Source organism: Carcharodon carcharias, chromosome 2 (assembly GCF_017639515.1).
Source record: "Carcharodon carcharias isolate sCarCar2 chromosome 2, sCarCar2.pri, whole genome shotgun sequence".
Classification (NCBI taxonomy): domain Eukaryota; kingdom Metazoa; phylum Chordata; class Chondrichthyes; order Lamniformes; family Lamnidae; genus Carcharodon; species Carcharodon carcharias.
Genome location: NC_054468.1, coordinates 83,447,693 through 83,470,267, shown reverse-complemented (window position 1 = coordinate 83,470,267; position 22,575 = coordinate 83,447,693). Strand labels below are relative to the sequence as shown.

Sequence of the window (22,575 nt, the reverse complement as noted above, 5' to 3'; positions counted from 1 at the left end):
AAATATTCCAACTAGGTCTAAATTTGTCTGACACGGTTAAGTCTAATCTCAGGAGCTCTGCATTTCAATTGTAAGCCAGAAATTCAATAAACTGAAATTCTCCAAAATATTAACCTAACAGTATCTGTGAATGAAATTGGGCTTAAAAGTTCTGTGCAACAGGATACATTATTTTACTCATTCATGGGATGTAGGCATTGTTAGCATTTACTGCCCATCCCTAATTGCCCTTAGGAAAGTGGTGAGTTGCCTTCTTGAACCTCTACAATCGTGAGGTGTGGGTACACCCGCAGTGCTGTTAGTTAAGGAGTTTCAGGTATTTGACCAAGTGAAATGAAGGAACAGTGATATATTTCCAAATCAGAATGATTTGAGGGGAACTTGCAAACAGTAGTGCTTCCATGAACCTGCTGCCCTTATTGTTCTAGATTGTAGGCTGCAGGTTTGAAAGGTGCTGTTGAAGACGACTTGGTAAGTTGCTACAGGCTACAGCAGCGTTGCACCAGCAACAGATTGAGTCAATATTTAAGGTGGGTGGATGGGATGCCAATCAAGCACACTGCTTTGTCCAGGATGGTGTTGAGTTCTTGAGTGTTAGTGGAGTTGCAATCGTTCAGCCAAGTGAAGAGTATTCCAACCTATCACAGACCTTCCCCTTGGTTCTTTCCCTCCTTTCCCTGCCTCTGCACATACATCAATCCTGTTACATCTCTGATTCTTTTCCTGCTCTGTTGAAATGTCATTGATCTGAAATGTTAACACTGTTTGTCTCTTTACAGACGTTGGCAGTTGTGGACATTTCTAGCATTTTTTATTTTAGTTTTTCATTGTTGGGTAGATGTCCATGTTGTAGCTGTATTGGAACAGATTTGTTCGAGGTGAGACTATGCCTGGAGCACAGTGTCTGCAGGCCCAGTCTGGCAGCTACATCCTTCAGGACTCTGCCAGCTCAGTCAGTAATGATGCTGCCAAGCAACTCCAGATAATGGACATTGTAGCCTGTCCACCCAGAACATATTCTGCATGTTTTCTAATTCACCAGCTCAGGGAGGACAGTAGGTGGCAATCAGCAGATGGTTTCCTTGACTTTGTTTAACCTGTTGCAGTGAGAATTCTTTGGATCTGGAATCAATGTTGAGGACTCCCAGGATCACTCCCTCCTGACTGTTTATCACTGTTGCCACCTCTGGCAAGTCTGTCCTGCTATAATAAAAACAAAAAATGCTGCAAAAACTCAGCAGATCTGGCAGTATTTGTGGAGAGAGAAACGGAGTTAAAGTTGAGTCCATATAACTCTTCTTCAGAGCTAAAGAGAAGTAGAAATGCGGTTTATAATATTTAAGAGGGGGTGGAGCAGGTGGAACAAGTTAGGTCAGGGGTAGCTGAGCTAAGGAAAGATTGACAAAGATGTCCTGGGCACAAGGCAAAGGGAGTATTAATGATAGTGGTAAAGACTAAAGAAGGTGCTGACAGTGGCATAAAGGTAAGATAGCAGAATGTGTTAAGAGCAGAACAAGGGTCAGTGTTCTGTGAAAGCACAACATAGAAACCAGCGACAGATGGCCCTGTTTTTTGGGGGGGGGGGGGGGGGTGTTTTGGGAAAAGGGTTAAAAAAAAATACATAAAAATAAATAAATTAAAATAAACAAAAATTATTTTTTTTCAAAAATTGGATTAAACGGGTAAAGATAGAGGAGAGTGTTCATGGTCTGAAGTTGAAATCTGTCCTGCTGATGGAATAGAACATACCCAGGGATATTGATGGGTGTCTGGAACATTGATCTTATGGTAAGATTCGGCGAGTATGGCTATGTCAGGATGTTGCTTGACTAGTCTGCAGGTGCACTCTCCCACCTTCGGCACAAGCCCCCAGATGTTGGTGAGGAGGATTTTGCAGGGTTGGTGAGATTGTGTGTGCCTAGGCCTATGCCAGGTGGTCAATCTGGTTCCAGTCTTCAACCTTCTCGTAGCGTTTGATTAAAACGAATGCCTTGCTAGGCCATTTCAGAGTGCAATTAAGAGTCATCGCTGTGAATCTGGAGACACATATAAGCCAGGCGGGGTAGGAACAGCAGAGTAAATCATAATATGATCAATTCAACTTAGTGTTTGAAAGGAAGAAGCACAAAACAACTACTAACATTCTAGATTTACACAAGGCTGATTTCAATGAGCCGGGCCAGAGATTGTCCACATTAAGATAGACAAAGCTATTAATGGGTAAAGTAACAGAAGGTCAGTGGGAGGTGCTAAAAAAAATAATTTAGTGTTTAACCAGGCTAAGGGGCAAGAGCTCTACTTGCCATTAAAACGCCATAAACAACTCAAAGGGCAGGAGACAACACAGTACTAATAGGAAAAGTCTGCAAAAATGCAAAAAGTAGTGCAGATCCTAGCTAATGGGAAAGACACACAGAACAGAAAAGGGTGACAAAACAGATCGTAAGACCTACAAAAAGGGAGTATAAAAAAAAAATTGCAATGGATATCTAAAACAATTTTTATTCAGGAGATGATGATCAGGAGCAATGTGAGACCCCTTTAAAAACTGACAACAGTGATTATCAATAAAAATAAGGAATGGCAGACATGCTGAATTATTACAATGCATCAATATTTACAGTAGAGGAGATGGTCAGCATGCCAAAAAAGCCAAAGAAACTATTATTGAATCAAATACAGGGGCTCATCAAAATCAACATAAACAAAATAACAATCACAAAAAAATGACACTAAAGAGTGCTAAATCCTCAGGTCCAGATGGTTCCCATCCCAGGGCTTTAAAGGAATAGTGAGAACATTGCAGATACTCCATCTATAATCTTCCAAAGTTCTCTTGATTCATGAAATGTTCCCTTAAGATTGGAAAACTGCACACAGAACTACACTATTTAAGACAGGTGACAAAGCAAAACCAAGGGAATTATGGACCAGTTATTTTGACACTGTCCTTGGGAAGCTATTGGTCTGCAATTAAGATGATGGTGAATGATCATAGTGAAAAATGTCAGGAATGATCACAGTGAAAAATGTCAGCTGGTCAGAGAGAACTAACATAGGTTATGCCTGACAAACCAAATTACATTTTCTAAAGGGGTGACTTAAGTAGTGAACAGGGGAATGTCTATTGATGCTATTTGCATGGACTTCCAGAAGACATTTGATAAAGTTCCTCACAAGAGACTGTTAGATAAAGTTGAAGTCCATGGAATTGAATGCAAATTACTGACTTGGTAGGAAGAACTCAGCGAGTACACATAATTGGCAGGTACTTTAAGTGGCAGGATGTGACTAGTGGTGTGACACAAGGATGTGGTGGGGCTTCAACTATTCATCATATTTATTAATGACAACGTGGTAGAATTGAAATCCACATTTCTGAATTTGCCAATGACACAAAGATAGGCAGCAGTTTAAGTAATGCAGGTGGAAGCAAAACATTACAAGGATATAAGTTAAGTGAATGGACAAAACTGTGGCAAATGGATTTCAATGTAGGCAAATGAGAGTTTATCTTTTTCGGGTCCAAAATGGATGAAGAGCACTTTCTAAATGGTGAAAAGGTAGAAACAGTGAAGGTCCAGAGTGACTTTGGAGCTCAGCTATATAGATCATTAAAATGCCATGAACAAGTACAGAAAATAATCAAAAAGATTAATGGAATGTTGGCTTTTATATCCAGAGGACTAGAATACAAAGCTGAAGTCATGCTTCAGCTATGCAAAGCCCTGGCTAGACCACACCTGCAGTACTGTGACTGGTTCTGGGCACCACACCTTAGGAAAGTTATATCGGCCTTGGAGGGAGTGCAACATATGTTTACCAGAATGATACCTGGACTCTAAGAGTCAAATTACAAGGAAAGATTAGACAAATTAGGAGTATATTTCCTTGAATTTAAAAGATTAAGGGTGATTTGATTGAAGTTTTCAGGGTATTAAGAGAAGCACAGAGAGAAACTATTTTCACTGGTTGGGGAGCCTAAGACCATGAGGCATAGTTTAAAAAAGAGAGCCAGGACATTTAGCAGTGAAATTCAGAAACATTTTTACATATCATTGGTGGCAGAAGTTTGGAACTCTCGCAAACTACAACTGATGCTAGATCAATTGCAAATTTTAAATCTGATATTGACAGATTTACATTAATCAAAGATATAGGGAATATGGGCAACGGGTGGGTACATGGAGTTTGTTCGTATATCAGCCATGATCTCCAAATGGTGAAACAGGCTTGAAGAGCTCAAATGGCCTATTCCTGTTCCTATGTTTCCTTCCCTAAAGAACATTAAGTGAACCAGATGGGTTTTTAGCTACAATTCGGCAGTTACATGGTCACTATTACTGATACAAGTTTTTCACAAAGAAAAATTCATTAAATAAATCTGGAATTAAGTTCCCCGGCTGCCACATACAATTTGAATTCACATCTCTGGATTTAGTCCAATTTCCTGGATTACTAGCTGAGTAACATAACACTAAATCAGTATGGTAGCATAGTAGTTAGGTCAAAGAAGTACGACACTTAAAAAGTGTACCAGATTTGGACATTTACCAGCCCTATAAAGATCAAATTCTGCATGACAACTTATGAATATTGTAAATTAATGGCATTGATTGGAATACATTCATCTATTCTTTTGTGTTTTCTAAAGATTTAGGGGGCTTGTAGCAAGAATTCAGCAGTAGTCATTGTCACTTTGTTGTTAGTCCATTGACTGAACTCAATTTCACAAGTTGCCAGGGTGGGATTTGAACTCTCAGTCTCTGGGTTGCTACTCCAGTATTACAATTGTAAGCTATCACAGCCATTTGAACTATCTTATTTTCAAATGTCAAGATACACAAGAAGTTGGTAGATAACATTCTGTGGAGAGACAGTTGGAGTTTTGGAGTAACAGATACAGGATCGTGGGGCTTTGAAGCAGAGTTAGGCTTCAACAACATTGGTGGCTGGTTCTGGTTTCGGCAACACAAGGTGGACTTGTTCCATAATAAATGATAGGATGACAGGAATAACTAAATTTAAAACCTTAATTAGTGACTCACCCTTAACTCTAATATCAAATTCAATTATGTTACGGTTACTGCGATTATTTATGGAGATCCTTTTCCATTAGATTGTTGACTAATTCAGACTTAGTATCTCTAATACGATCCAATCTCTTGTCAAGAAAACTTTCTCAAAAATGTTTAAGGAATTTGCTGCTTTTGGGACTCGAGCTGTTTTTCTTCTAAACTGTGAAAATTCAAGTCTGCCTTTGTAACCACTGGTTTTGCAACAAACTCCTCTGATCTCCACAAATATACATCTTGTTGCATCACTACTAGCAGGTCTGGTCCAGCAAACTCAAATATTTTTCTACCACTCAGTTCAACCTAGAGAAAGTCCATGGCTGCCTTTGATATCTTCACTTCCTAATGCTATAATAATATCCTTTATCAAAATTGTTACTCTGCCTAATGGTCTTAACCATTCCAATTTCCTCATACTATCGAAATACGTATAAGCTGATTTATTTAATACAAGTCAGGCCCAGCTTGTGCCCAAGTCTCAGTGGCGCTAGTACACCATATCCCTTGAACTGAAGCTGTGCTTTTAATTTGCTGTGTCTTTCCTTACGCTAAGTGCATTACAGTACGGTGCAATGTAAAGGTTAGCAACCTCAGTTTTAAATGCTGAGAGTGGGAGTTGGTGCCTCTTGGGTTAATGCCATTGGAGAAAAGGTTTTTTGATGTGGCAGGGTTTCAAGAAAGGTTCTTGGTTTTGCGGAATTGGTCTAGAAAAAAAAAGAGTTCACAGACCACATGCCGAAAGTAGGGAAACTCCAGAACTTGGCAGCACTAGAATATGAGGTCAGAAGGATTTTGTAGTTTGGCAGTGCTGAGAGGTAGGTACACAATCACTGTTCTAACCGATCTGGCCTGAGGCCAGCTTTTTACATTATTCATGCATTTATACTGCATTCACATAGCAGCTAAGTAAATTGTGACCAAAAAGTTTGTTTTAGTTAAAAAAAATGATTTGTTTGAGTTAAAAAAAATGATTTGTTTGGTTACCCTTCCACTCTTTGTATTGGCAGTTTTTGCTGTCTGCTGATTTGAATTTTTAAGTCATTAAATGGAATTTCAGTATGAGAACTCCCATTCACAACCAGTTTCTTTAACACAGGGAGGCAAGTCAATTTATAATCCTTGAATTCAAAGGTTTTTCACAACTCCAAATTAAAACAGCATCACCTGTGTAGTACAACTGCTAGTTAAATTGGTTCAAGTGAGGCGCCATACCCATAAAGAGGATCCAAGAAAATGAAAACATTTCCATGGTATTTATTGGTTCATACATTTTAAACTCCATATGACTATTAGCTTTCACAGTGAACCATTTGCACACTAGCCCAGATAGCACACTCTACAGAATGACCAAGGGTTGGGATAATGGTTAGGGAGAGGCTATAACAATAGGGAAGTATAGCAATCATAAGATTTGGTATTTCATGCTTGCCCATTAAATTATCTACACTCAAGTGCTCCAAGGTCTCCCATAGTCTAGCTCACTTCAAATGTCGGGAACTGGTGCCACACATCCAACCATTATTACAGTGGGAAGCAACAACTGAAATCCTTCCGCATGACTGACAGGTCATAGTTGATAAAATTACATCAGGTACAATGGCAATAAGAACACAACTCAGTAGCTTTCATCTTTTATAAAGGTGAATAAGAATGAATAGTGAATTCAAGGCAGTCATCATCTGCACTTGAAAGAAAACAGCAATCCTGAAACAAGTCCACTTCACGTCGGTATGGATAATACTTCAAATGGAAGTCACATACACATTTTTTGCCCACTGTAATAATGAAGGCTCTACTACTCTCCCTCAGTAAGACATTCATTTTTGCTTTACTCCTGCCAATTACATTGTGCAAAACAGACCAAATGCATACTCAGCAATGACTGGTATTTTCTAGTAAGGGAGCTTTGTAGATTTATGGGATGATACGACAGGGGAAAACAAAGGAATTAACTGTTGCAGCTTGAGATTTTGCAAACATGGCCACTTTAACAAATTTGGGATGCAAATCACTAATGCACAACCCATGTCACTTCTTGTTTCATTGTATCACTGTACTGCAACACAAAGATACTAAATAGGAAGCCATTAAGATCTTTGTGAATATGAAGTCAGTGGTAAGGTAAGGCAATACCCAATGCCATGCAGTATTTAATCAAATGCAAAGTGCACATCAGATCCAGGTCATACTGGTGGCTTGATGAACAAAGCAGCTTTGAGGACCCAAGACTGGGTAGGAGAGGCAATTTGCAGACAACTCCAAAAACAGTAGATATCCCTTCTAATTACAATATAAACACTGCAATGATGCCAGCAATGCTTTATGGCACAGGGTCACTCAGCCATGTACACCCATATCAAAATTTGAATCTCAGCAACTGGGTAGATTGAGTCACAATCTAAAATTGTGCAAACTCAAACACGTCCTTCTCCTGTATCAATTGAGTACATAATATAAATGGGATGTGGATGCACAATTGGAATTTTACAACTTAAAGTGGGTCTGTAATTTAAGTATGTACGGTACAGCTAAAGTCCCAGTTCATGGTCTTAAGCCTCCTAAGTAACAATCTAAGCAAGTAAATAAAGTTATATATTGTTCTTATTGCTGTTGAGATTAATCAGAACTCAATGCACACATCATCAAGCCATGCACAGGGCATTCTTCAGTGACCTCTATCAGCAAGTGAAATTTCACTTGCCAGAAAAAAGACCTGATTGGACCATTTTCCTTGTTTTTTTAATTTCAAAATTCAGTGCCAGCCACTTGCATAATGAACACAATTCAACTATGATGCAAAGCCTATGGTTCTGTACTACACATTCAACATATTATGTCACGAAAGCCAATCCTAGTTTAACTGCAGCCTAGCATAATTAATTTTTAAAAAGAATTATTACATTTATACTGAACATTAGTTACTTATTGCATTGTTGTTGGCAGCAGGAAAACTAATACCAATGAAACAAAGGCTGCAAGTCTGCCCATTGCACCTTGCCACATAATCTAAGTATGACTACTATATTCAATAAAGTAATAGCATACGGAAACTAAATGTTAGAGCATACAATTCAAGTCAACCAGCCAGTACCTATCTCACACACTGAATACACAAGTCTGATAATTTCTTCACATTTTTATTCTAAATTATGAACATACAAACACAAAATAGCAGAAGTAGGTATTCAGCCCCTTGAGCTTGCTCCGCCACTCAATAAGATCATGGCTGATCATGTGTGGAGTTCCACATTCCCTTTTATCCCCAATAACCTTTGATTCCCTTGCCTAACAAGGATCTAACTACCTCTGCCTTATAAATATTCAGTGAACCCACCTCCGCTGCCTTCTGAAGTGGAGTCTCAAAGTCACATGGCCCTCAGAAAAAATTCTCATCTCTGTCCTATAAGGGCAGCCCCTAATTTTAAAATAGTGAGCCCTAATTCTGGACTCACCCACATGGCGAAATGTGCTTTCCACATCCACCTTGTCAAGACCATTCAAGATCTTATATACTTCAATCAAGTCACACATCAATCTGCTAAACTCCAATGGAAACAAGCCCAGCTTACTAACCTATACTCATAAGACAACCCGCTCATTCCAGGTTACAAACTAGTAAACCTCATCTGAACTACCTCCAACGCATTTACATCCTTCTTTAAATAAGGAGGCCAAAACTGCACACAGTATTCGAGATGCAGCCTCACAAATGCCCTGTGAAACTGAAGCTTTACAAATATACATTTCACACAAGTCAATCAACTTATTCCAAGCATCATCTAAACTTTCAGGGAATACTGTTATTTAAGGCCTCAATGAATGTGGGTTGGAAATCAAATATTTTCAGGGAAGAGAGAAGGGGCCAAAGCACACAAAACAAAATCAAGTCATATCGCAAAGGCAACCTACCCTTCACTTTGCCTTCTACATTACATCAATAAATAGGCCCAAGAGTCAAATCATAGACACAAACACAAGAGTTCTTATTTTCTTACCACATAAGCTTGCTAATTACGAGGATGAGGGAGAATTTGAATTTAAAATTGACCGTGAATTACGCGCATTGCCACTGGGATTTCAGTGGCACACAACAGTGTGTGGCATTATGTCAACTAGAGCTGTAGAAAAACTACAGAATTTGTTTGAAGTCAGCACCAAGGCAAAAGCAAAGTATTGATGGTTTCAGTTGTCTCCAGTCATGGCAGAAATGTGTGGTGATGAAACAAGAGTAAATAAGCAACACAATATGAACCCAGTGGAAGCTAAAATCTCAAATTTGCCAGGCTGTGGATGATGGACAATTGGAGCTTCCAAGACTGAGATTGATAGTTTTGTGTTAGGTAAGGGTACTAAGGAATATGGAGTTAAGATGGAATTGAGGTACAGATCAGCCAGGATCAAACTGAATAGTGGAGATTGTTTGACAGGATGACAGACAGGCCCATGTTCCTATACAGGGTTCAGGGCAACACCAAACTGAGAACTTGGATTTTGAGTAATTTTGAGTACTGGTGGGGTGCCCACAATTTTGAGAGGAGTTTTCAGGAAGAACACATTCTGAACTTATTTTTCACTATTGTTGCAATTTATATCTCAAACCTATTAATGGCAGACACAACTGGCTACACAATTTTTAAAAAGGGTCTTGCAGTTGCTATAAAATAATAAATCCATCCCTTTACCTGAATCAAGAATGCATCACAATGAAAAGCAATGGTATATAAATCTCAAGGAGGGGATTTTATTATCAAGTGTGAAACAATTTTGAACATTCTGATGAAAGGTTATTGACCTGAAACGTTAACTCCGTTTCTCTCCACAGATGTTGTCAAACCTGACTATTTCCAGCATTTTCTGTTCCAGTTCCAAGTTTATGCCTGAGCTTTCAAATTGCCCTTTTTTCTCGACAGTAAATTAAGTGTTTTCCTCGTTACTATAAGTAGCAGTGCTCTTTCAAAACCAGAGAGGATCAAGATAGCGATGTGATTAAAATATCGAATATGCGCCTTAAAATCTCACTTTACAAGACATGGAACTGTTGACAATAGCAAAGCAAAGCGCACACACAAAAAACCAGGGGCCAATATTCATGCTGCAACTACAAAACCCTCTTGAAAGCGCCTATAATATTCGTCATTCTTATTTCACCCATCACCTGGTCGCAGCTTGCGAGCCCGATGCTGCTCTGGGTCTGTATGTGACAAGCAGGAGGCAGCCGTTTGTCAATGGCTGCAACAGACTCTGGAGGCAGCGCGGATATTGCAGGGAAACACCAACCCCACCCCCACCCACCCACCACCTCCCTCCAGCCGGGCCGACACAACCACCCACCTCCCAAAACAAGTAGAGGGGAGTTAGCAAACGCTTTGCCGCCAACGCCTCCCCGGGGATCGGGGTGCAGCGATGCGCAGAGCCCGGGGCCCATCTTCCTAGGGAAGGGGGCCGAGCTCGCCAGGCCTCGGCGTCAAACGATGATAATAAAGCCCGAGCCCAACAATGGCGACACGGGATGGCTTGGGGGGCGCAGGTGAGAGTCTCGGAGGAAGGTAGGGGTGTCGAGGGGTTAGTCGCAGCCGCGGCCCGGGGAACGGCACCCACCCTGACTGAGCGATTCCAGTGATGCAGCCTCTACTCCCTCTCTCTCCGCCTCACATCAGCGACGCTGCGCAGCAACTGCCAGCCCACGCCGTCACTTCCGGCCGGCAGACCGCACCTCACTTCCGGTCACGCCGCAAAGTCACCACGCAAGCGGCATGAAGACGTCAGGATGGTGAAGCTAGTGGGGAGGGCGATAGCAGCAACAACAGAAATATAAAAACAAAAATAAAAATACCTGGAAAAATTCAGCAGGTCTGACAGCATCTGCGGAGAGGAACACAGTTAACGTTTCGATTCCGTATGACTCTTCAACAGAACTAAGGAAAAATAGAAAAGAGGTGAAATATAAGCTGGTTTAAGGGGGAGGGGGGTGGGACAGGTAGAAGCTGGATAGAGGGCCACTGATAGGTGGAGATAGCCAAAAGATGTCATAGACAAAAGGACAAAGAGGTGTTGAAGCTGGTGATATTAGCTAAGGAAGGTGATAATAGGTGACATTAAAAGTAGAAAGCAGGATGAGCAAGTTACAGATAGCCCTAGTGAGGGCGGAGGGAAGGGATCGAAATAGGCTGAAAGGTAGAGATAAAACAATGGATGGAAATATATTTAAAAATAATGGAAATAGGTGGGAAAAGAAAAATCTATATAAATTATCGGAAAAAAGGGGGTGGGGATGGAGGATAGAGTTCATGATCTAAAATTGTTGAACTCAATATTCGGTCTGGAAGGCTGTGAAGTGCCTAGTCGGAAGATGAGGTGTTGTTCCTCCAGTTTGCGTTGAGCTTCACTGGAACATTGCAGCGGGCCAAGGACGGACATGTGGGCATGAGAGCAGGGTGGAGTGTTGAAATGCCAAGGGACAGGGAGGTCTGGGTAATGCTTGCGGACAGCAACAACAACCGGGCTTCTTCATGGCTTAACCTGTATCCAACAGGTCAAAAATCAAGGGGAGCAGGATGCATAGGATGTATTTTTCAGATGATGAATTTTTGTTTGATTTATTCGTTCATGGCATGTGAGTGTCGATGACTAGGCCAGCATTTATTGCCCAACCCTAAGTGCAGGCCTTAAGGTGGTAGTGAACTGCTTTCTTGAATTGCTTGCAGTCCTTATGGTGTAGGTACACCCACAGTGCTGTTCAGAAGGGAGTTCCAGGGTTTTGACCCAGCAACAGTGGAGGATATAATTCCAAGTCAGGATGCTTTTGTAAGTTCAAATTCCCTTGGAGGGGAACTTGAAGATGGTAGCCCATTGTAGCACATAGGCTCATTGACAATCTGATAACTGCCAGAGTTATTAAGTTATTTATGGCACTCAAGGAGATTTGGCCCTTCGAATCTGTGCCAGCTTTCCATGGCGTAATCCAGTCAATCCCATTCCTCCATTTGATCCCCATAGCCCAGCTAGTCTTTTTTTTCTTTCAAGTGCTCATCCAATTTCCTTTTGAAATCATTGACCATTTCTTAGGGTTACCAACCCTCACAAAATGGCCAGGAGTCTACCAGAATCAGCATCAATCTCCCGGTGGCCAAAGAATGCAATCCAAGAGATTTTAAAACAATATTTTAAACAAATCAATCCCATAATTTGTTAGCAGCAATCAGCTAGAAGAAGAAACTGCAACTCCCATCATTATGAGACACTGCAACATGGTGACATCACATCCTGTACAGCGCCACCCAATCAAATCAAAACCTTAAACTAAAAATGTCAAGAGGACTCTGGTTGGCTGAGACTTTGGCAGCTGCGATGGGATCAGTGGAGTTTGAAGTTGAGGGATTGTGCACGAGCAGCAAGTTTTAATCTGAGTGTAAAACAAAAACAGAATTACCTGGAAGAACTCAGCAGGTCTGGCAGCATCGGCGGAGAAGAAAGAGTTGACGTTTCGAGTCCTCATGACCCTTCAACAGAACTGCAGTTCTGTTGAAGGGTCATGAGGACTCGAAACGCCAACTCTTTTCTTCTCCGCCGATGCTGCCAGACCTGCTGAGTTCTTCCAGGTAATTCTGTTTTCGTTTTGGATTTCCAGCATCTGCAGTTTTTTGTTTTTAATCTGAGTGTAATGGTTGCAGCTGAAATCCGGATCACTTCATTTCATTAAAAGCATGGAGATGGAGAGCAAGAGAGAAAAAATTATTTTCTCCTCAGTTATAGCAGCTTTTAATATCCCTGTTTGAAACCATGGCATTGGATCTTGCATTAGAATGAGCAGAGCTTGTTTTTCCCTTTAAACACTTATCATTTGCTCGCTGCAAACTTGGCCCATTTGCCTAATTAAAGCTAATTAGTTTCCTTTTTCATGCTCCCTTAGAATCCGCTTGTGCCATGCCGCCAGCTTTCTGTGACGCCACATCTGCCGACATCTCCTGCAATATGTCTGGCCAGAGCTGGCAACCCTATCGTCTCTGATTCCACCAACCTCATGGACAGCAAGTTCCAGGTCATTACCACTCACTATGTAAAAGAGCATTTTTCCTCACACTGCCCCTGCATCTCGTACTTAAAACCTTAAAGCCCCCTAGTCATTGTGCCATCAGCTAATGGGAACAGTTTTTCTTTGTCTACCTTCTCCAAACCTGTCAAAATTTTGTATAATCTTGTACACCTCAGTTAGCAGGGATGCACATGGCCAGGTGGATAGGTGTAAATGGACTCTGAAAGGTACTCAATGTTTTGGGGTTTCATGGCCATTCTTGTTCCCAAACATTTTTCAGTTCTTATATAACTTTTACAATGAATGTTCCTGGTAGACTGCAGGAGGTGGTTTTAACATAGAATGTTACTGAGTTTACTGAAAAGAAAAACCCCTTTGAATCCTACACCAAGATTAAAGAATGGTATATCACATAATGAGGCCATTTGGACCATCATTTCTGTGCCAGGTTTTTGTACAGCTATCCAATTAATCCAACTCCTCTGTTCTTTCCTCGTAGGCTTTCAGGTTTGTCCCTACAAATATTTATCCATTCTCTTTTGAATGTCACAATTGAAGCTGCCTCCATCATTCTTTTAGCCAGTGTGTTCCAGAACACAATAACTCACATAAACCAACATTTCCTCATGTTGCCTCTGGTTCTTTTGATCTTAAACCTCTGGTTAAGGAGAACAATCCCAACTCCTCCGGTCTCTTCATATAACTGAAGACCCTCATCCCTGGTACCATTTAGTAAATCTCTTCAAGGCCTTGACATCCTGCCTGAAGTATGGTGCTCAGAACTGAACACAGTACTCACCTGAGGCCAAATCAGTTTTCTGAAGGTCCTGTGTAACTTTGTTTTCTACTCTTATGTTTCTATTAATTAAGCCACAAAATCATATGCCTTCTTAACACTCATTTCAACATATCCTGCCACTTTCAAAGATTTTTGTACATACCTGCACCCCCTTTAAAATTGGACCCATCTTCTCATTCTCCCCACTAAACCATATCACTTCTCTGTATCAAATTTCATCCATGTTTGCCCATTTTTCCAGTCTTTGCCCTTCTAAACTGTGTTACTATCCTCATTGTAAAATACTTTTCTGAGCCTTGTATCATCTGCTAACTTGGAAATTATATCATGTATACTCAACTGGTCATTAGATGTACCAATAATCTTAGCACAAAAAATCCTTGCTTTATTTGGAACTAAAATGCTCTATTTTCAGGCATTTTGCTCCTTAAAAATGAAACCCACTTGGTTAATCGTACTTGCAATCCATATCACTCCAGAAGTAACTTATTATTTCTATGGTGCTGCTCTTGAACAACAAGAAACATAAGGGCAATATGCCCAAATGCATGCTCCTTGGCTGCCACCAATTCAACGTTTTAAATATCAGCTGCAGTAAAAGGAGTGATTGAGATACACCAGAAAAGTGGCAAGTCTTTCCCTTTATAATGTTAACTGGTTTGGGGGAATTTAGCAGAAAAGAATATCACTCCAAATAAATCACTTATTTTATTCTTTGTACATAATTTTTCAGAGTAAAATTTTAATGTATTTAAAACAAGTTGGGAAGTGGTAAAACACAATATTGATCATCTTCCAACCAGTTTTTGTCTCAAGAATGGATTGTGCTTGTCCCAATTAACTAAATGTCTCTCTGGTGTTCCTAGGAGCAAAATTCAGTACTCCCAAAACTGGCGTGATTAACATGCGTTCATTGACTGAAACACAGAAGCACATGAACTTCATGCTGTCTGCAGTTTTAAATTAAGTGTCCAGCCAGTGAAAACCACACTTTTGATTGGCTGAATGCCTGTGCTGAGGGCCAACATCACGAGTGGTTGTACCACTTAAAGTTAGCCCAAAATGTTTAAAGCTAGCCTGTGCTTCTTAAAAGTGAGGTGCAATGTGGCTAGTGCAGGTGTTTAGTCCTGTGAGAGCTGAATCTGACCTGGGAAAGACAGAAGAATGACACAAAATGTGAAAGTGCAGGCTCCAAAGGATTTTGGACACTGCACTGGAGGCCTTGGTGGAGGAGGTTCAAGGGAGGAGATGACCTCCAGGCACAAGGTCAGGAGGCAATCAGAATAGCTAACTATGGAGATCAGTGCCAAGATTCAATCCCAAGAGCCAGCAATCTCTATCAACCCCGACTCATAATGTAATTGCAATTCATAAGATACATCACATCTGCATACACTTAGCACTGCTGTAAGCCTCACACCCACACCTCTTAGCTTGCATACAGTGTCAGCAATTCAACCATGACAGCCACCCAAAGAAAACGCATGACACTCACTGATACACTTGTCTTTCTCTTTCAGGAGGTGCATAATCGGAGGCAGCAAGAGCTAATCAGAGGGGGACAAGCAGACCTGCATATCCTGACAGTCATGGACGAAATAGTGCTGACCATTATTGGAATTTCCATTGGAGACAGTGGCCAGCAGTGGGGCTGAAATCATCAAAGATTATCAGTATCCATACATAATCCTCCTTCTCACATCCCACCTCACTGTCATCCCACAATCTCTTCTAATCTACAAGCTGCAGATGGTGTAAGCACCCACAGCTTACCTGCCCCAATCCTCTCACTACTCTTACTCTAGTGCCTTTCTCCTTTCAGACACTGAAGATATACAGCCCAGCCAGGCAGTGCAGGAGCAACAGGAAAGCAGTTGTCATGCCAGTAAAGGTATGTCATTTTCATAAATTTAAACAATGACAGTACTTGTATGGAAGCTTCTGGAATTGCCTTTATTTCTTTAAAAATGGATACTGATCATACTGGGTACCCCCCCCCCCCCCCCCTTTGAATGGACATGCCTAGACAGCACTTCTTTGTGGAATTCACACCTGCCATTGTTCAAACCTTACTTCAAAACACAGAGTAAATGGACTCCTAGACGCTATGTCTCCAGGTTTGCAATGTAACAAAGAAAAGCTGATGAGACCAGTTTTCCACAAGTTAAGTGTGAAAGAGCACCATCTACCTTCTATTGTATGTTAATGGCTGTTGTCCATGTGACTAAAACTGGTTCTTTGATACTGAAATTCTTTCATCCCAAAAGTCAGAAGAGACCTAGGGCAATCTGCAGAATAAAACCAACAAGACAACAGCTGCAGAGAAAGGATGTACCACCTTTTGCCTTTTAAGACCTGGGAGGCTTAAAAGCCTTTTTAAAAGCCTCTCAGCCTGACTCCAATGCTCCGAGTTCAACTGTAAAGAAATTGGACCTCCTCTACAACAGTCACAAGTGCCTGACTTCATGACCTGCTGAATGTTTTCCTCTTCGAAGGAACAAAGCAGTAATCCTAATGTCCGATCCCAGCAATCTCAATTTACCTGACCTACAATTTAAAAGTGGGAAAAGCTTCCCTAGACTCTCAAAGACGTGAACTGTTAACCATTCTTTTGGTTTAATACTTGTAGAAGTGCACTTGTTCAACAATTTCTTGTATTGTATATTGTTTAATTGTATCTTTCTTAAGTGTGTTGTGTAACTGATGTAGCATTTAGATCTTTCTTAGTGTGTGAATAAATAATCCTCTAAACATATGAAAGTCTACTCCTAGTATTTTTTAAATTGACCACAAACTAATGGGGGCTTAGAAACACACATCTACCTTTTCAAAAAAAAATCACAGTCATTACAAACAGAAGGGAAGGGAATTGGGGGTTTTAGTTTATCTCTCCTCCCCTGTCTGCAACACCGTGAAACACACACTTGATGCCGCCAGCTCAGATTCTGACACTGCACATAATTTAGAGAATAACATAGAGGTGGGATATGCACATGGTGAGAAATTAGGCACCTGAGACCTGCAGCCAGTCAGGGGAAAATACAGCTCAGCTGCCAGCTCAATCAAGGGTGAGGTCGCATACAAGCTCTGCTGCATAGGAATCAGATGAGCACTTTGATGGGACAGCCTACAAAACAAGGCTGAGAGCACAATAATATGCTCCGTGCTTTGGGAAGCCTGCCAGAAAATCTGCAACAATTCAAGGTGCATGAAAGAGTCCCGAACCGACTTGGTATAGGGCTTTGTGCAGAGCTTAGAGACCAGTTTTTTCTGGCATTGAAATGTAGCCAACTGAATTCACACAGTTGGGGACACAGCTAGAATTTGTCTGATGGGCGATGTCTCAACTTCAGTTGTAGCACAAACAGCAGCCACTCAATTTTTGAGTGCCACGGTGAAAGATCAGGCTGAAGTCGTGGAGGTTAGCTTGCTGCCATGCAAGCTCACACTGCCGCCATCAAGGCTGTGAAACACAGTTCAAAATGGCTCGTGAAATATCACAGAGGTCCAGTAACCTGCCCTCTAACAGATTACTTTGATTGCTGAGGAGCCAGCTCAGAGGAGTGAAACTGATACACCAGCCACTGGTGTGAAATTGTGCACCCACCCGCCTCTCTTCCCACCCCCATCAGCCACCAAAAATACAGTTTCTGTTAAAGCAGTGCTGAATTTGATGGAATTGATTTCCAAATTCAGGACAGTAGACATGAGCAAAATTCGGATGAAAGGTCATTGACCTGAAACACTGAGGAAAATTTTCCCCATGTCGGGCGGGCCATGCAGGAGCGGGCGTGGGCAGGCATGGACCCGATCGCTGCCCCTGTTTGGATCCACACCGCCATTTTACACGGGTGGGCCAATTTCAGGCTCGCCCAGTGTAGTTCACGACTCCCAAGTATAGCAGGAGTGGGTGGGTGGCAGCGGGTATGCACTGACCACCAGGTCCAATGGTGACCTGGCAGCCTGTTTAAATGATGGCCTGGCAGCCTTTGCAAGGCTGCTGTCAATGGCCAGGAGAAAAGCATAGAGGGGTAATGTGCACCTTGCAAGTCTGGAGGGTAGACCATCGGGGCAGGCCAGGCCGGAGGGTAGGGCAGCGGGGTAGTGTACCCCTCGTTTCTCCGATGAGTGACTAGCTGCCCTCTTGGAGGAGGTGGCAGCACGGTGGGAGGTCCTGCTTCCGAGGGACAGGAGGCGGAGGCCTCTCCACCTGACCAAACATGCATGGGAGGAGGTGGCCGAGAATGTCAGCTTCCATGATGTGGTGCGGCGCACATTGGTCCATGCCACAAAAGATTCAATGACCTTCCGTGCTCGGGAAGGGTGAGTACCATGTTGCCTCAGGTCACTTCATGCAGCCATCACCCTTTCCACCAGCCACCCCCACCACACTCCCCCCCCACCCAACCACCACCCCTACCAACTCTGAGTACAGTAACAGCATTGAATCCTTCTTGGCATGGATCCCTCACTGGGTGTACCAGCAGATATTGCCCATGCCTAGTTCACACTGAGAGGATTGAACTAGGACGGGTTCTCCACCCACAGCATGTGTGACACCGACACCCAGAGCACAGAAAGGGATTGAAACTCAAGGATCTGCACCTAGGCAGAGAACTGGAACTTGGAAACTTGGAAGCATGTCGAAGTCAGGGTGCTAACATGCTGGGAGGGGAGCTTCCAGTTGGCGGGGCACCAATCCATGTGCTGGTCTTTGTGCTCCAAGTGCTTGTGCCTCCTTGCTTAGCAAAGTAATGCCTTGTGGTGCCACATGTGAAGGAGGCAGTATTTGGGCAATGGGGTGGCTCAGCCCTGCCTTCTTTGGGTGAGTGTGCAGCAGCTGCGGGGTGATGAAGAACTGGAGTCCTGCAATGTCCCACTCTGGCTGGGTTGGCAGGGATGCGATGGGAATTCAGGAGCAGGCTGGACTAATCAATGCTCCTCTCTCCTTTTCAGGAGAAGACTGTACACAATTCTGCAGAACGGATGCGGACTGGCAGAGGCCAGGCCCAGTAGGTAATCCTAACATTTTATGAGCAGCAAGCCATGGATCTGGAGAGGCGTCATGTCCCCAGGTCCACCGGTGGCAATGAGGCTGGGGTGCCACAGGGAGGTATGTTTGGCGAGCATTCAGGTCACCATGTATGTCCCAGAAGCCATGGCACTGCTGAATGCTCAGTGATTGAAGTTAGTAACATGGGTTGACCATTGATTATGGGAGGGTGAGCGCATAATGATATGGAGGAGTGACGTGCAAGTTGACATTGTCTGCACTGTAACTAATCAAATGTCCTTTTTCTTCCTTTCAGCATCACCGGAGCAGGGCTGGGAGGAGACGGAGGGCCCATCTCTCAACCCTGAGGCCCCAGAGGAAATCTACTCACCAGGTCACACCATCTCAGCCAGGCAGGCACCAGTGCAGATACTAGCATCTTGGTGGGAATTAGATCTTCGGCTAGTATTCCAGGGCATGGCGGTGAGGGAACTTCCCACTCACTTGAGGTGCAGGCAGAGACAGAGAGTGCCTAGGGTGCTGGCAGTAGGAGCACGGCTGGGGACCAGGTACTCTGGAGTCATCCGTGAGGCAGCAGATGCTGAAGTGCAGCAGGGTGTGCAGGACGATCTGGCGGAGATACATGAGGCTATGTGTGGCATGGTGCTCATGCTTGAGGAGTCCACACAGAGCTTCACCGATGCAATGAGCCTCATGGCTGAGTGCGATGCTTCCTGCATGGAGGGGGCAGCGACTCGTGGAAAGGCTCCTCCAGGAGGACAATCAGGGCCTCCTGGGGTTGCGCTCGGACCTGCAAGCCCTCACAGAGGCATTGACCTCAGCTGGTCAGTGCCAGTGTGGGAGATGGTTTGGGCACCAAGTACCCCAGCTCAGTGCCCACCCATCTACGGTGAGCAAGGAGGTTGAAGCGACCTCACATCAGCGTAGCAGCTGCCTGTCATCTCTGTGGGCTCCTTTCAGGGTGCTCCGGATGAGGGTGGCAGCTCCTTCCCCACCTCTGCCAGTGACTGTGGTATCCGATGAGGCTGCAGCCACTGGGGAGATACCAGCTGTGGAACTGGTGGTTCCCTCCCAGGCAGGGCCATCAAAGGCTCCACGGGCCATAGGATGTCCGCCAAGATCATCAAGGCCAGCACGTCAGCACAGTGTCTCAGATGCCAGTGCCAGCGAGGCGACAGCACCTAGACGTAGCACCCTTAAGCGTAAATATAAAGCACCTTAGGCATACCATGGGTTTCTCACTGGAGCTGTTATGTTGGCCCATATTAGTTTAATGAAGACTTGGTGTGATGCCCGACACCTTTTTTTTTGGTTTATGAAGTTACATTTGTTCCCTCAATAAATTTTGACATGTTGCCATGCCTCAGGTTGATAAGTTACTTCTGCAAGTGGACGGGAACCCATGATGTTATGAGTGAGTTGTTTGGCATTGAGCTTTATTGACAAGGGCCTTAGTTAATGTTAGTATCCAGGCTGATTCAGCACTCAGGTATCGAGTATGGAACCTGCAGCCCTCGTATATGTTGAAGGTCCATCTGGCTGAAGGTGTGCTAGCCGAAGGTTCTTTGGATTAAAGCCTCCCAGGTGTATCTGCCTCCGTGGAGCATACCTGGGTCAGCATCTACCCCCTCAGTGTTCTCCTGTGCATGCTCACCCTCAGACTCACTGCTGGACTCATCGTGTGCATCCGGAGCAACTGCGTCAACGGCTTCTTCCACTGCATCGCCCCTTTCCAGCACAAGATTGTGGAGAGCACAGCGTGCAACCACTATCACCGACACACGATCTGGGGGCTATTGGAGTGCACCCCCTGGGCGGTCCAGGCATCAGAAGCGCATCCTGAGAAGACCGATTGTTCTCTCCACCACAGCCCTTGTGGAGGTGTGGTTCCTTGTACTGCTGCTCAGGCTCTGTTCTTGGATGGCATGGCAGCGAGGCGTCATGAGCCTCCTTCTGAGGGTATAGCCCTTGTCACCCAGCAGCCATCCATCAAGCCGGGCTGGAGCACTGAAGAGCCTCGGCATCTGGGAGTATCTGAGTGTCATAGGAGCTGCCTGGGTATCTTGCACAGACTTACCGAATCTGAATCCTGTGATCACACACTATCTGCAGAATCAAGGAGTGGAAGCCCTTCCTGTTGACGAAGGCACTGGGCTCACCTACTGGCACCTTGATGGTCACATATGTGCAGTCTATTGCACCCTGGACACAAGGGAAGCCAGCAATCGTTGCGAAGCCTCAGGCTCACTCTGTCTGGCTGGCCTGGTCCCAGCGGTAGTGAATGAAAGTCAATGCATGCCTGAATAAAGCATCGTCACCTGCTTGATACAACTGTGGACAGCTGATTGGGAGACTCCTCAAAGATCACCCACTGATCCCTGGAAAGAGCCGGAGGCATAGAAGTTGAGGGCAGCTGTGACCTTTAGAGCACTGGCATGGGGTACCCACCCACACAGTTAGCAGAGATCTCAGGGCCTATCATCTGACAGATGGAGGTGACTGTTTCCTTTGAGAGACAAAGCCTCCTTTGGCACTGCACCTCAGACATATTGAGGTAGCTGCTTCACCGCCTGTATACCCTGGCAGCAGGATAGTGGTGTCTTCTGCAGCCACTTCTGCCTTGGACTTCATGTGGCCCTGCGCCCCTTGTGCCTGCACCTCTCCTCCCAAAGGTGGCTCCCCTGGAAGCTGAATGTGGACTCTTGGCCTCCTCCCCCGTCTGGCCCACCCTTCCGGCCCACCCTTCCTCAGCAGAGGAGGTGCCTCCAGTGGAGAGCAGGACTACCATTCCCAGGCCAAGGGAAGGATTCCTGAAAGCTGCAGGCCCCAATAATGCACTTTACTGTATAGTCCTGACCAAGGCCTTTACTTCAAGCAGCTGGTATGAGTTTTGAAGTTTTCCTGCCCACACAGACAAGTATAAGTAACTTTCACACTTAAATACCTGAAAGATCACATTTGCGACCCCACTCACCCTCTTATCCTGCCTGTGGATGAGGGTTTTACAAATTTCTCCTACCCGCCTGCCCGATAAGCCCGTGCAATGTCCTGAAGATCGCATGGGCTGCAAAAAATCAAGATCAATTGCTGTCTCAAGGGCCTTAACTGGCCTGTTAATTGATGGCAGGTGTGCCTCCAAACTCATAGCATGCCTGCCTTCCGAAATATCACGATGGGGGACGGTGACATTGGGATGCACACCTGATGTCACCGTGCATCATTTTATGCGTCGACATGCGGGGCCCGTCCCCGTGCGCCAACGGGAAGCTTCTGCTCACCAACTCTTTCTCTCTCCACAGATGCTACCTAACCTGCCAAGTGTTTCCAGCATCTCTTTTTATTTCAATATTTTTACGATGGAACATAGGGAATAGAAGCAGGAGTAGGTCATTTGGTCCCTTGAACCTACTCCACCATTCAACTCTCTCATGGCTGATCTTCCACTTCAGTGCCATTTATCTGTACTGTCCCCTTATCCCTTGATATCTTTAATATCTAGAAACCTATCTCTCTCAGTCTTGAATATACTCAATGACTGAGCCTCCACAGCCCTCTGGGGTAGAGATTTCCAAAGATTCACCATCCCCTGAGTGAAGAAACTCCCCCTAATCTCAGTCCTGATTGGCTACCTCTTATTCTGAGACTGTGTCCCCAG

The 22,575-nt window shown here is 43.9% G+C and overlaps 1 protein-coding gene and 1 long non-coding RNA gene across 4 annotated transcripts in view; one reads left to right on the top strand and one right to left on the bottom strand.

The window, feature by feature from the left end:
• Window positions 1–10,799, bottom strand: part of fam168b (family with sequence similarity 168 member B) — a 33,158-nt gene extending 22,359 nt beyond the window's left edge. For all 3 annotated transcript variants that reach the window (XM_041211507.1, XM_041211498.1, XM_041211515.1), the window contains exon 1: window positions 10,674–10,799. The gene's annotated coding sequence lies outside the window, so the exon portion shown is untranslated. The remainder of the gene's footprint in view (window positions 1–10,673) is intronic.
• Window positions 10,800–10,820: 21 nt separating this feature from the next.
• LOC121290688 lies at window positions 10,821–16,659 on the top strand. The gene is made up of 4 exons (XR_005945863.1): window positions 10,821–11,011; window positions 12,985–13,113; window positions 15,427–15,797; window positions 16,174–16,659. It is a non-coding gene; the product is annotated as an uncharacterized LOC121290688 (long non-coding RNA).
• Window positions 16,660–22,575: the final 5,916 nt, after the last annotated feature.